The sequence below is a fragment of the Aricia agestis genome, chromosome Z (assembly GCF_905147365.1).
Source record: "Aricia agestis chromosome Z, ilAriAges1.1, whole genome shotgun sequence".
NCBI lineage: Eukaryota > Metazoa > Arthropoda > Insecta > Lepidoptera > Lycaenidae > Aricia > Aricia agestis.
The window spans coordinates 11,230,551-11,244,714 of record NC_056428.1 but is presented as its reverse complement, the minus strand read 5'-3'; the positions used below and the strand labels follow the sequence as shown (position 1 = coordinate 11,244,714).

At 38.5% G+C, this 14,164-nt stretch overlaps 1 long non-coding RNA gene across 1 annotated transcript; it reads right to left on the bottom strand.

Annotated features, from left to right (window-relative positions):
* Nucleotides 1–548: 548 nt before the first annotated feature.
* On the bottom strand, nucleotides 549–12,818 carry LOC121738919. Its single transcript, XR_006037361.1, has 3 exons — nucleotides 12,712–12,818; nucleotides 6,648–7,065; nucleotides 549–889 (listed from the first exon to the last, which is right to left on the bottom strand). It is a non-coding gene; the product is annotated as an uncharacterized LOC121738919 (long non-coding RNA).
* Nucleotides 12,819–14,164: the final 1,346 nt, after the last annotated feature.

Below are 14,164 nucleotides of genomic sequence, written 5' to 3'. Positions count from 1 at the left end.
AAGTTAGTTGGTGCATTTGTCATGGTCTTAATATACCTAGCGGAATAGAGCAACAATCTTGAGCTGTCAAACGAAACCGAAATTGGTTTCATCTGTGAGTAAAAATATGTGTAAGTACGTATACACCACTGACTTTTACACCCAATGACTTTTCCTTATTCATTGGTACATCAAGCATGATTGAACATGATTTCTATGAGATTAAATTGTCAACGTGCGGCACGTGCCGACTGGACGTCAAAAAAAGAGTGCTGCTGTTATTTATCACACGTCTCTTTTTACCACGCAGTGTTACTGATAGTTACAACTGACATCTCTCTTGCTCAGGCCTTTGTTTCTCTATTCCGCTAAGTATATTAACTTTATGGTCGCATCTTAAGTACTGACTATTTTAAATACCAGCCTAAGTTTAGGATTTGAATAATTTTACTCTTGAAATATTCGTGGAAGTCCGGAGAAGCTGTTTATATTAGAAAGGATGGATACGAAGTTCATCGGGTCATAGTTAAGACCAATATTATATTAACACTCAATATATTTTTATTTCATGTGTAATTTTTTTTTAAAATTATGCATTATAAAATAATTGCTGGGTAGGTAGTCACAATTCGAATAATTTACAGTAACGTGCAACGCCTTTTTTTCTTCTCTCTTTCATCCATTTTATTTTCGTCTTTATTTTTACCCTTGGACCGATTTTTAATGGAGTTTGGGGAATTCTTTTGGCGTTTCTTAGGGCTTTTATCTGGCTTAGGTCGCGAATGCTCTGGCTTAGAACTGCTACGGCGGGGCTGTTGGGCTGAGCTTGTGCTTTTCACTCCCTTGTGTCTCTGATTGTGTGTGCTGCTTGTTAACTCCGACGCACAGGATTTCGGACAAGACTTTGGAGCTGTAAAAGAAAAAATGTCTTAAACTATGTAATACAGATTAACGTTAAGTTAGAGGTGCCAAAGGTAGGTTCCAAAAAAACTTAAAAATAAACATTGTCCCTACTTTAACTTAGAACCTGGGGTGGCTCATCAGTCCTATGTTTTAAATTTTAATAGCCATATTGTTACTAAGTATGTTAAGGTTACGCTCAAAGACCGAAAACGCTCAGTGAGCGAAAAAATGGCTCACAACGCGTTGTGGTCTTAGTGAAACGGCCACGACGCGAAATTCGCATCGTGGTCCTAGTGAAAACGGTCACGAGTCACGACGCGTTCTGGTGATCACAGAAATACCACAAAGCGACAGGGGCGGATCTTGAATTTGTGGGGCCCTGGGCTAATACTGCTTAGGGGCCCTACCTAATTACTCAACTAATTGCCATTTTGACAATAAACGGTTTTCTGTAGTGATGTAGGTATATTATGTTAAGTACAGCAAGAAAATTTTTAATTTATTTATATGGGCTACTAGACGTTCCGCGCGGCTTCGCCCGCGTAATTTAGGAATGTCATGGAAACCGTAAATTTTTCCGCAAATAAAGAAATATATGTCCTTTCACGTGGTCTATTTTTCATGTGTGCCAAATAACATAAAAATTGCTGTAGTACGTTTAAATAAGCCCTTTCAAATAATTTCCCCCGTTTTTGCTACACTTTCCTCTATTTCTTCGCTCCTATTAGTCCTAACGTAATAAATTATAGTCTATAGCCTTCCTCGATAAATGGGCTATCTACCACTGAAAGAATTTTTCAAATCGGACCAGTAGTTCCTGAGATTAGCGCGTTCAAACTAACAAACAAACTGCAAATTCTTTTATTTGGTCATCGCGCTGTAGCTCCTTTGTTAAATCAAAATTTATCGAAAGAACTGATAATTAATAATGACATTGTTGTACTGTATTTGTTTTCTATATACGACATCCTGGAGAAAGAACGCTCTGCTCCCCGTGTATTATATTTCTCTATGGCTCTGCTTCACAGCTAGTGATCAGCATCGTTAAAAAATCTTTAAGATGGTATAGTAGTTTGGGAAAACATCAACAAGTTTCTTTTCATAAATTAGCCAAAAAATTTCACTGCAAGAGGTGTAAGACTCTGTCTTAGACTGCAGTAAGTAAGATTTTAACTGAATGCACTAATTCACTAAATGCATGCATGCGTCTACGGCATTTGGATAATGCGCCAACCTTATGATCGGTTTTTCTTATTCTAGATAATTTTTATTATTGACAATATCGTCGATAATTAGTTTCAGTTCGGTTGGGGGCCCTCTGTATTCGCGGGGCCCTGGGCTGCAGCCCAAAAAGCCATATAGTAGATCCGCCCCTGCAAAGCGAAATTCGTGTCGTGGCTGACGTGCTATTCGACCACAACGCGTTGTGGTAATCGAGAACAGCCATGACGCGTTCTGAGCATTTAAAAACAGCCACGACGCGAATTCGTATTGTGGCCCTAATGAAAACGGCCACGACGCGTTCTGAAACCAGGTTAGTTACTCAGGAGTAACTTTATAGCGCCAAAGTGTGTGCGCAATACACAACAGCACTCTGGTTTCAATGAAACTAGGCCAGTTACGCAGGAGTAATTTTATAGTGCCCAAGTGTGTGCGCAATACACAAGAACACGTTACGCAGGAGTAACTTTAAAGTGCCCAAGTGTGTGCGCAATACATAAGAGCACTCTGGTTTCAATGAAACCAGGCCAGTGGAGCAGAAGTCATTTCATAGTGCCCAAGTGTGTGTGCAATATATAAGAGCACTCTGGTTTCAATGGAAACCAGGCCAGGTACGCATGAGTTATTTTATAGTGCCCAAGTGTGTGAGCAATACACAAGAGCACACTGGTTTTAATGAAACCAGGCCACTTAAGCAGGAGTAATTTTATAGTGCCCAAGTGTGTACGCAATACACAAGAGCACTATTCTTTACTCTCATAACCCAATGGAGCGCTGGCGAGAGATCAGGTGCAGGACCGACTTTTACACGCGCACACACGCGCACGTGGGCACTATAAAATTACTTCTGCGTAACTGGCCTGCTTTCATTGAAACCAGAGTGCTCTTGTGTACTGCGCGCACACTTGGGCACTATAAAATTACTCCTGCGTAACTGGCCTGGTTTCATTGAAACCAGAGTGCTCCTGTGTATTGCGCACATACTTAGGCACTATAAAACTACTCCTGCGTAACGTGTTCTTGTGTATTGCGCACACACTTGGGCACTATAAAATAACCCTACGTAACTGGCCTAGTTTCATTGAAACCAGAGTGCTTTTGTGTATTGCGCACACACTTGGGCGCTATAAAATTTCTCCTGCGTAACACGGCCTGGTTTCAGAATGCGTCGTGGCCGTTTTCATTAGGGCCACAACACGAATTCGCGTCGTGGCTTTTTTAAATGCTCAGCGGGGCTAAAATGGTCGCTTAGAAGAAATATGATATGATTCATTTTTCTAAAATCGCAAAATGCAACTCTGCTTGCAATTCATTTCTGTATTTTTGTACTGATTTAACATTTGTCAGTTTGACAGTTTTGACAATTCATTTGCTGAATTGATTGAGAGAAATTGCTAAATGTGACCATTTTAGCCCCGCTGAACGCGTCATGGTTTTACTCGATTACCACAACGCGTTGTGGTCGAACAGCACGTCAGCCACGACACGAATTTCGCTTTGTGGTATTTCTGTGATTACCAGAACGCGTCGTGGTCGTTTTCACTAGGGCCACGACGCGAATTTCACTATTACCACAACGCGTTCTGAGCCATTTTTTCGCTCACTGAGCGTTTTCGGTCTTTGAGCGTAACATACAATGTGTCCCGACACCGGTGTCCGATCCTTTAATGTCGTGATCTATGGCATATTTTATCGACAAATTGGCCCTCAAATTTTTTTTCTCTATCATGGTTGTAAAATGGCAGCCATTTTAGTTTTTCTCGGGCTTTCACACTGACCAAAACTGCTCTTGTAAATATCCTATGAAGATAAAAAAGGTCTCATTTGATAGCTAAATTTGTGGACTACGCTTTCACAGGCAATATGTTATAAATTTCGCGGAATTAAACATAGAAAAACCCAAGTTTAAGATAAAAATTCGTATATTTTTTATTAATGGCTTTTTGTTGTTTTTTTCAAAAGTTGGAGAAAAAATAATTTGAAAGTCAATTTGTCACTAATATAAGCCATACATCATGAGTTCAAAATTTTTTCTTCAACTTTTGAAAAAAAAAATTCTCTGGCTTCAGTTCAGTGGTCAGATTAGTAAATCTGACCACCTCATCATAAGAAAATCATTATAACTTCTAAACTATCTGACTTAGAGAATTGAAGTAAAAGAATTTTAGAAGATGAAAACTTCCTCTATCTATTAAAAATAGAGGAAGTTTTCATCTCATTCCAGTCCAGTCCAATCCATTCATTTTAATCTCCTAGATTTTCCATAAAAAGCCATTAATAAAAAATACACATTTTTTTTCTTAAACTTCGGTTTTTCTATGTTTAATTCGACGAAATTTATAACATATTGCCTATGTAAGCGTAGTCCACAAATTCAGCTATCAAATGAGACCTATTTTATCTTCATAGTATATTTACATGTGAAGTACTGGTCAGATTAGTGTGAAAGCTCGAGAAAAACTAAAATGGCTGCCATTTTACACCCATGAGAGAGAAAAAAAAATTGAGGGCCAATTTGTCGATAAACTATGCCATAGATCATGACATTAAAGGATCGGACACCGGTGTCGGGACACATTGTATATACTTACATAAATTAAAATTGAAGTTGCAGTCTCATTACAGCGAAATTCGAGGCAAAGGCCCTACGGCCAACAGATCATAAAAATTTCCTATAATACATAGAAGAAACAAGGGATATATGATATTATATCATATAATATATCCCATCAAAAATATTTTCATGTAAAAATGTTGCCAAGACGAGAACATAATATAGTTCGTGGTGTCAAAAAGTAGTGAGATCTTACATACTCGTACTTAGCCCTAAATCTAAAAACCTTCGTTTTATGCGGGCTCTACACTCACGGCGCGAATAGGGATGATGACAAGGTCAAAGATTAGCGAATTTTGTAAATAAAAAAAAGAAATCACGGTAAAAAATAAGTGTTCCCAAAATTTCAGCTTGATAGCATTTGTATTTTTTTTTTGTTATGCGCCTTTAAAGTTGGATATTCAAGTCGATTTTTTTTTCAATTAAATTTATTCAGAGTCATTCTTTCAACGATGTTTCTATTTTTTTAAGTGTCTTTCAATTACCGATAAGAAAAAAAATTGTCATCATGCCTATTGCGGCCGCGATTCTCAGGTGCTACGCGCCGTGAACACGATGCGTACAATACGATACGATACGAAGACGCGAAGCGCAAACAACAAACGAGGGTTTCGCGGCTTCGCGTTCGGGCTTTGCGGCTTTCCCCGTCCGTTGTCGGTTTATTGGCCCGCGACATTTTGATAAGCACACTATGTAAGAGCAGCGGCAACAATGACTTCAACGTCCATTTTACTCAAATGCGCGAATGTAAGAGCGCTTACAGACGAGCGGCACGTGTCGGCGGCACGCGTCGGCGGCAGTTGACGGCAGACGACGGCACGTGTCGGCGGCAGTCTACGGCAGTCGGCAGCACGTGTCGGCGGCAGTCGACAGCAGCCGTCGACCTTGCAGTTGTGACGTAGCGCGTAAAGGTAAAGGTCCACAGGTCGGTATCGTACGCAACGGACGTCTCGCATCAAACGGATATTTTTTTTACAGTACGTCCACTGTATCGGCAGCGTACGGATTACCGACTAGACAGTATATTTATCTTCAAATTAGTCCAAACAAAGTTTCTAAGTCAAAATTTCTGCTTTCGACTATTCCATTCACACCCCTCTTTTGAGCATTTATTTACTAGGCTATTCGATAATCCGTACGCTGCCGATTCAGCGGAAGTACTGTGAAAAAATTATCCGTTTAATGCGAGACGTCCGTTGCGTATGGTACCGACCTGTGGCCGCTTACCTTTAGGCGGTACGTCACAACTACCTAGGGCCTACCTAGGCCTAGAGGCCTACCACCACCTCTATTATCGACACCGTTTGACAGATAAGCAATAATTACTTTAACGTCAAGCTAGCGATCTTAAAAAAGTTGATATTTCACAGCGGATTTAACAATATTTTGCATTTTTACCGTTATTTAACTGGTACTTGATTTTTTAGTAAAATTATATTTAAAAAGTGAGTACGGTAATGTTATTGTAATCTTACAACAAAGTTTTCTGGAAACATAATCGTTTTAGGAAAGGTCGTGGTAGGTCCCCAGGTCGACTGCCGCCGACACGTGCCGCCGACTGCCGTCGACTGCTGCCGACACATGCCGCCGACACGTGCCGTTCGTCTGTAAGCGCTCTAAATGCGAAGATTGCGAGTGTAGAGGGCCGTATTTATCCGGGTCGTGTTCGTGGCGCGTAGCGTCCGTGAACCGCGGCCGCAATTCGCGCCGCGAGTGTGGAGCCCGCTTTATACATAATTCGCGGCAAAATACTTGACATAATGTATCAACCGCACGAGAAGAATCTAAAAACTCTAGGTAGTGCCCTTGCGCTTCGCTTGGCTCGTCTTGGCGGGGGCACTACCGTGCCGCCAGATATGTAGTCTCTACAGCCTCGTTACGGAATAAGAGAAAACCCGTAACTCGTAAGTGCAATTACAACGTGGCTTACCAATGTTTTTTTAACTTAAAGAATTTCGCAGCATTTACAGCATTTCCTCTCCTTTTTCTTCTGTCCCACGCTCGTTCTCGATGCTTTTCTAGCACCACTAGCGGACGGAGCACAGCTGTCGTGTACCGATCTTTTTCTCTCTGTTTCTTTCTTTTTCTTCGAGCAGCAGCTAGATTTTTTCTTTTCTTTCTGTTTGTCACTCTTGTCTTTCTTGCCCTTCTTGCCTTTCTTGCTTCCGGATGACACGATAGAGACGGCGCTTCTACATCCCGGTCGCACACTCTTAGATCTCGAAGTTTCTAGACATTTTTCTGGATTTTCGCACGGCTGCGGCTTGGGGTTGCAAGATCCGGGGGGACAGGAGCCCGAGGACGGCGTACACGGTGGATGCCTGGGCGCCATTTTTTTCAGTTTTGTTCTGGAAAAAAACATATACTTGCTTAATAAATATTACTCAATTTGGCACCCACCTCAGACTTGCCTCAGACCAGCATAGTTTATCCGCCACTTAATTTTCACATAAAAATATAATAATATATTATCATATTATCATAAATATATATTACAATAGAATCACTTACATTGGAACAGTGCCACATTACAAACTTGAGAGGAATACTCCACGCTGTCAGAAAAAGTCAGAACTGCATCAAGAATAGTCTTACACATTTTCAAACCATTAAAAAAAACCGGCCAAGTGCGAGTTGGACTCGCCTATGATGAGTTCCGCAGCAGCAATAAGGCTTATTTTTATGAAATTAAAAGGTTTTTGATTTATTTTTATATTTTAGTTGATTTAATGAAAATTAAATTGAGGTTTACCATTTATGACGTAAAAAAACTACTTGCTAGATGTCGTTCAAACCAATTTTCGTTGGTAGTTTTTAAAGTAAGGGCTCCATTCCACCGCGGCGCACGGAGAGGCTACGCATGTGCGTCAAGCTTCGCTTTGTAAGAAAATATATAATGTGACTGTATCCACTGCAACCCATGGACACGCTACGCACGAATTGACTCACGTAGCTTGCTCGAATATGGTGCACACGTAGCTCAACGCTGGCCATGCTACTCATGCTATATATCAGTTAACTAAAGCTGGCACGTTCACAGTGCTCACACTTATGCAATTTCACTAAACAGTATGTTTAAAATATAATTATCGTACGGTTTCGAACCCTGGCCGCGCGCCGATCACACGTTACCGACTTGTAATATCACGCTGTATTTATAAACAGTAGCATAAGAAAAACAATAACTGTCCCCTTCGAGCTCATAAGATAGACCGCACGCGAGAGAGACGGGCAGACTTTTTATGATGCGTATGCAGTACGACGTCACGCCACGCGCTTATTCACAGACACTACACAAGCGCAATGTTTAAATGTGTTGATCGTCCCAGCTCTTGTTAACTGACCTGTATGCACGGGATACACTGAAGCGTGTACATAGGCAGTGGAAACGTTGACCCACGTAGTCAAAGAAATAAATCCGTGCACGTCCACGCGTGCGCGTGGCCGTGTACAACGTGCGCTGCGGTGGAATGGAGCCTTAATGTAGGTACTATCAGAGAAGTTGATTCATAGGCAGATGGCGGACCTACGTAAAATGGTCGAGTTATGTCAAACCCAGCCGACAGATGACGACTTACTTCGAATTGACATAATAGACTACTTGACCTATATTCAATTTCATTGAACAAATCTGGGGGCACGGGAGTGCCCCCGCCAAGATGAGCCAAGCGAAGCACGCAAGGGCACTACCTACCTTTTCTCGAAACGTTTCGTCGTATTTTTGAACCCTCGTAACTTTGGTTTGAATGATGCCAGATAGATGAAATTTTTAAGATATAATGACATGGGTATAGTTATTAAATGCGCAAAGTTTGAATATCGTAGCTATTATACTTTAGATTTTATAGGTGTCCAAAAACCCACAATTTGGTCACTCACTCACCGATCATCAAAACTGTTAGGGTACTTCCTGAAGTCTAATGGCCGTTCCCAATATTTGATCTATCTCTGGTAGAGATAGTAATAGCTCACAATTCACATAAAATATATGTCTCTAATGTCTAATGTAAGCTATTCCTATGTCTAGTAGGGCCAAACCAGAGATAGATCAAATATTGGGAACCGCCGTTAGAAAGCTGAAATTTGGTATGTAACATAATATTAGTACTTACTGAAACAACAAAAAAATTATCAAATCCAACTTAACCTATATCCGTACCAGTATAGAGCAAAATTAGGCAAAAATTTGTGTTGTATGTATGGGAGCCCCCCTTAATTTTTTTTTATTTTAATATTATTATTAAATATTAAAGTAGACATATAACTAAGAACTTTGAGAAAAATTCAAGTACCTACCTGTTGCCATTATTGATATAAAGCAAAAAAGGCCAAAAAAATCACGTTTGTTGTATGGGAGGGGCTCCCATACAACAAACGTGATTTTAATATTAATTTTACCTTATATATTAATTTTATTTTGTTTTTAGTATTTGTTGTTACAGGGGCAACAGATATACATAATTTGTGAAAATTTCAACTCTCTAGCTATTAGCATTCCTGAGTTACAGCCTGGAGACAGACAGACAGACAGACAGACATACAGACAGATGGATAGACGGAAAGACAACGAAGTCTTAGTAATAGGGTCCCGTTTTTACCCTTTGGGTACGTAAGTACGTAAGTTCAAAGAATAGTCGTAGTCTTAGCATTTCTTTGCAAATATTTAATTAATAAGAGTATTTCATTAATTATAATAATAATTATTATAACTATCAATCTACATATTTCAAGTTTACAAACTTGAAACAGATTGATCAGGAATTTTTGGATAACTAATATAATAGGTCTTAAAATATATATTTTTATGCAAACAACTTCGGTTTACTTACGGTTAGTTAAAGACAAATAATATTACTACGAAAGTTAAACGTCTATATACCAAACATCTTTGCGTTATCGATAGCGCAATGCAGATGCCCAACAGTGACATCTCTTGTTGATTAGAGTGCATTAACAAGTATATGAAACTGTTCGTGCTAGCTATACCGCGATGTAGACGACCAGCAGCGACATCTATTATTATCAAAAGGAAAAAATAGCAAAAAATCACGTTTGTTGTATGAGAGACCCCCCCGAAATATTAAATTTATTTTGTTTTTAGTATTTATTGCTATAGCGGCAACAGAAATACATAATCGATGAAAATTTCAACTCTTTAGCTTCTACTGTACTTGAAATACATCCTAGAGACAGATAGACAGACAGACAGACGGATAGACGGACCGCGGACAGACATCGAAGTCTCAGTAATAGGGTCCCGTTTTTACCCCTTGGGTACGGAAACATAAAAATAAGGTGAAAGTTTATAATTTATATTAAGATAGTCTGTAAGTCACGACGGCCGTCGCTAGATGCATGAGTTGGTACGACTAATATTATATATTCTGTGGCATGAGATACATCCAAGATAGACAGACAGACAGACGGATAGCGGACAGACAATGAAGTCTAGTAATAGGGTTCCGTTTTTAGCCTCTGGGTACGGAAACCTAAAAGAAATACACCAAAAAAAAAATAGCCAAGTGCGAGTCGGACTCGCGCACGAAGGGTTCCGTACTGTTATATAGCGAAAGTAGGGGAAAAAATTGTGTTTTTGTATGGGATTATTATTTTATTTACTTATTTATTTATTTTATTTCAATTTAATTATCAACGTACTTATATAATTGAGGATTTTATGAAAATTTCAAATGTCTTTATGTTGCCATTATGGAATACGAGCCGTAAAGGCCAAAAAAATTACGTTTGTTGTATGGGAGTCCTCCTTAAATATTTACTTTATATTGTTTTTAGTATTTGTCGTTATAGCTGCACCAGAAATACACAATCGGTGAAAATTTCAGAAGTCTAGCTATAGCGGTTCTTGAGTTACAGCCTGGAGACTGACAGACGGACAGACATCGAAGTCTCAGTAATATAATCAGTCCCGTTTTTACCCTTTGGGTACGGAACCTTAAAAAATGAACTAAAAGAAAAAATAACGTAAACCAGCTGCTTATGAGCTTACAAAAAGAAATGAAATCCCATCAAAAACATTTTCATGTAAAAATGTTGCCAAGATGAGAACATAATATTATAGTTATTCGGCGTGTCAAGAAGTAGTGAGATCTCATGTAGAGCCAAGTTTCTAACCTTACATACTCAGCCCTAAATCTAAAAACCTTGATTTTACACTAAAGCGCTGCAAAATATTTGATAACAATATAATGTGTTAGCCGCACGAAAAGAATCTAAAAACTCTACACATTAGCCAAAATCAGTGGCTTGGCCATTTTGTTATTCGTCAGGGCTTTGAACTTAATATACCTACCGTAACTAATATATATATATATATATATATATATATATATATATATATATATATATATATTTGATGATAAGGGTGAAATACGGTTTCCTAGGCCAAGTTCTACTAGACGCAGATCCGTCAACTGCCTATGAAGTATGAATCACTTTCTTCGATGGTACATCATATATTTTTTTAGACTTATCATATTAATACTTTAGAAGTTGGAAGGGAGGACACACATTTTACTACTTTGGAAGAGTCTCTCGCAGTTTGCGAGAATTCAGGTTAGAAAAAAATTATGTTAGAAACCTCAATATGATTTTTGAAGACCTATCCATAGATTAAATGAAAAATTTCGCAGCAGTTTCAGTTGTACAACTAGAACAAAAAAAATTTTTATGGTGACCCCTAAAATCTATACTTTTTTTACTACTTAATAATATAAAGCGGAAGAGTTTGTTAGTTTGTTTGTTTGAACGCGCTAACCTCAGGAACTACTGGTCCGATTTGAAAAAATCTTCCAGTGTTAGATAGCCCATTTTTTGAGGAAGGCTATAGGCTATATTTTATCACGCTAATACTAATAGGAGCGAAGAAATAGAGGAAAATGTGGAAAAAACGGGGGAAATTATTTAAAATTGCTTATTATCTTAAGAAACTACTGGATCAATTTTTATATTACTTGGCACACATGAAGAATAGGCCACGTGAAAGGACATAGGTTTCCTTTTTTTTTTTTGCGGAAAAATGTACGGTTTCCGTGACATCTAAATTACGCGGGCGAAGCCGCGCAGAACATCTAGCTTTTATTAATTTTTGTATCAAAAGTCGGTTCACAGACTACATCTATATACCAAGTTTCAATAGTACCTATAGCTCTTATAGTTTCGGAGAAAAGTGGCTGTGACATACGGACGGACATACAGACAGACAGACAGACAGACATGACGAATCTATAAGGGTTCCTTTTTTTGCCATTTGGCTACCCGGAACCCTAAGGGCGTTCGCTGCGTTGAGCGTGTGCCCGGAGCGGCTGCCCGTCGCGGGCGCCCGCACCGTGCGCTTGCCATAGTAATCGTGCGACGGCTGACCCGCTCAACGCAGCGCTGCTCTATGGGATGACATGAAACGAGCACGCCTCGCGGGTGGCCGCGCCGGCCGCACGCTTAACGCAGCGAACGCCCTAAAAACGCTGCAGCGGAGCGACAACGTGTCACACGAGTCACGACACGACACTTCTCATGGTTGGTAGAGTTTCACGTATGACGTAGTAATGCCGGGCGAGTTTAATCTCCTAAAACTTTCTATGCAACTAGTTTAGTTTTAAAAAGTTAAAACATAGTTAAAGTCACACGACAGACAAAGACAGCGGACTTAGGAGTTAATGCGCTGCATTTCAAGGTATTTCACCTCCGTAAGTAACGCCATCTAGTGATAATACTAGTGACTGGCCTGTTATGTAAGGTAGGCAAGACTTTCAAAGGTTACATACTGGTTATAGGTTATCCAGAAAGTGTAGTGGCAGATAAAAATGCTGGAGCTAAAATTTTGTGGGCATAAAACGTTTAGGACTTATTATTCATAGTTAAGTTCAATATTTATAAAGGATGTCTACAATAATATTGTATCCATAGTTTTGTAAGCTTAGTCCACAGAAACTTGTCTCTAATGCAACATCTCAAATCTAATATATTTGGTTTCTTACCCATATTAATTTTGCTACATAATACTGAGTAATTTTTCCATGATGTTTTTTCCGTTTTTTCTTTTGGCCTGACAGTTTAACAGGTGTCACAAGTTTATTCTTTTTCTAGATCTGACATAAATATTCTTCTTTACGATAACAAAGGAGGTGATACATAAGCATAGACATCCACAAAACCTCTTTCATAATTCTTAACCAACTTCCATAAAGGAGGAGGTTTTATGTTCGGTTGTGGATTTATTTTTTTAATAGAGTTTTAAAAGATCTTTGGTTTTAGTATTATACATTGTTAAAACATAATCAATAGACGCGATAGTTTTTCCGTCAAGTGTACCACAAAATGTTTAGGATGTGGGATATATTAGGGCTCGCTTCGCACGCCCTGGCGAGCCCTGATAATATAATAAAACAGCAATTATTAATTTTTAAATAAACTTTATTCAATTTTTAATATACATTTATTTTATATTATATGTGATAATTATAATTACTTCATAGTATTCATAAAACATTTTAAGCATTAAAATAATCTTGCTTTCTAAATTCGTATTTCAAATAGCGCCAAAATAAGTAACACGTAGAAAGGAATGTTAACTGCTTATTCTATATCACATCGAATACATAGCGTCCCACACTCCCACCCTTAAACAGTATTATTTTAATATTGCACTCTTGTGCATAGAATCTGTATGATACTATGATACTTTATAATAATATATTGTAGAGGCAAAAAATTGTTTCGAAATTGGTTCTTCACGCAAAAACTACTGAACGGATTTTGGTCGACATGGTAGTTGTAGATCAATTCTCTAAATATTATTATGCTACTGTTAAACTATATTATTATGCTATTAACAAATATTATTATGCTACTGTTAAACTGGTGAACTCAAAAATAGTTTTTCTGAATTATTACATTAACAAAACTGCACAAAAATAATACTGTTTAGGGCGGATTCGACCAAACTGGAGTAAAATTTTACTCGAGTATAACTGTTTCCTGATCTAAGAGTAAGCTGGTTTTGCGTTTTTCCAACTTCTAATCCAAGAATGAGGTAATAACACGGGAGTAAATATTTACACGGGCTATTTTGGTGGAGTAAATATTAAACAGAATAGTTGCACAACGGGGTGTCAACTGTCACGGTCGGTGTCATTGTGAACTATAATTGACATTTTATTTCATACTCTTTGAGTAACTTGGTAAATGCAAACGATAATACCCTAGAGTAAATTAAAGGAGTAAAATTATTCTCATGATAGTTATACTCGTGTAACTTCAAGTTTGGTCGAATCCGCCATTACACTGGCGAGAGTCGAGCCAATTTTATGGCAACTATTTCTAACGTAGCATAGTGATATTAATTTTTCAATAGAAATGCGATTTAGAAGTATATTGTGCTTCTGTAGTGAAAAACGTCCGTATCAATAAAAATATTAACACACTTGCAAG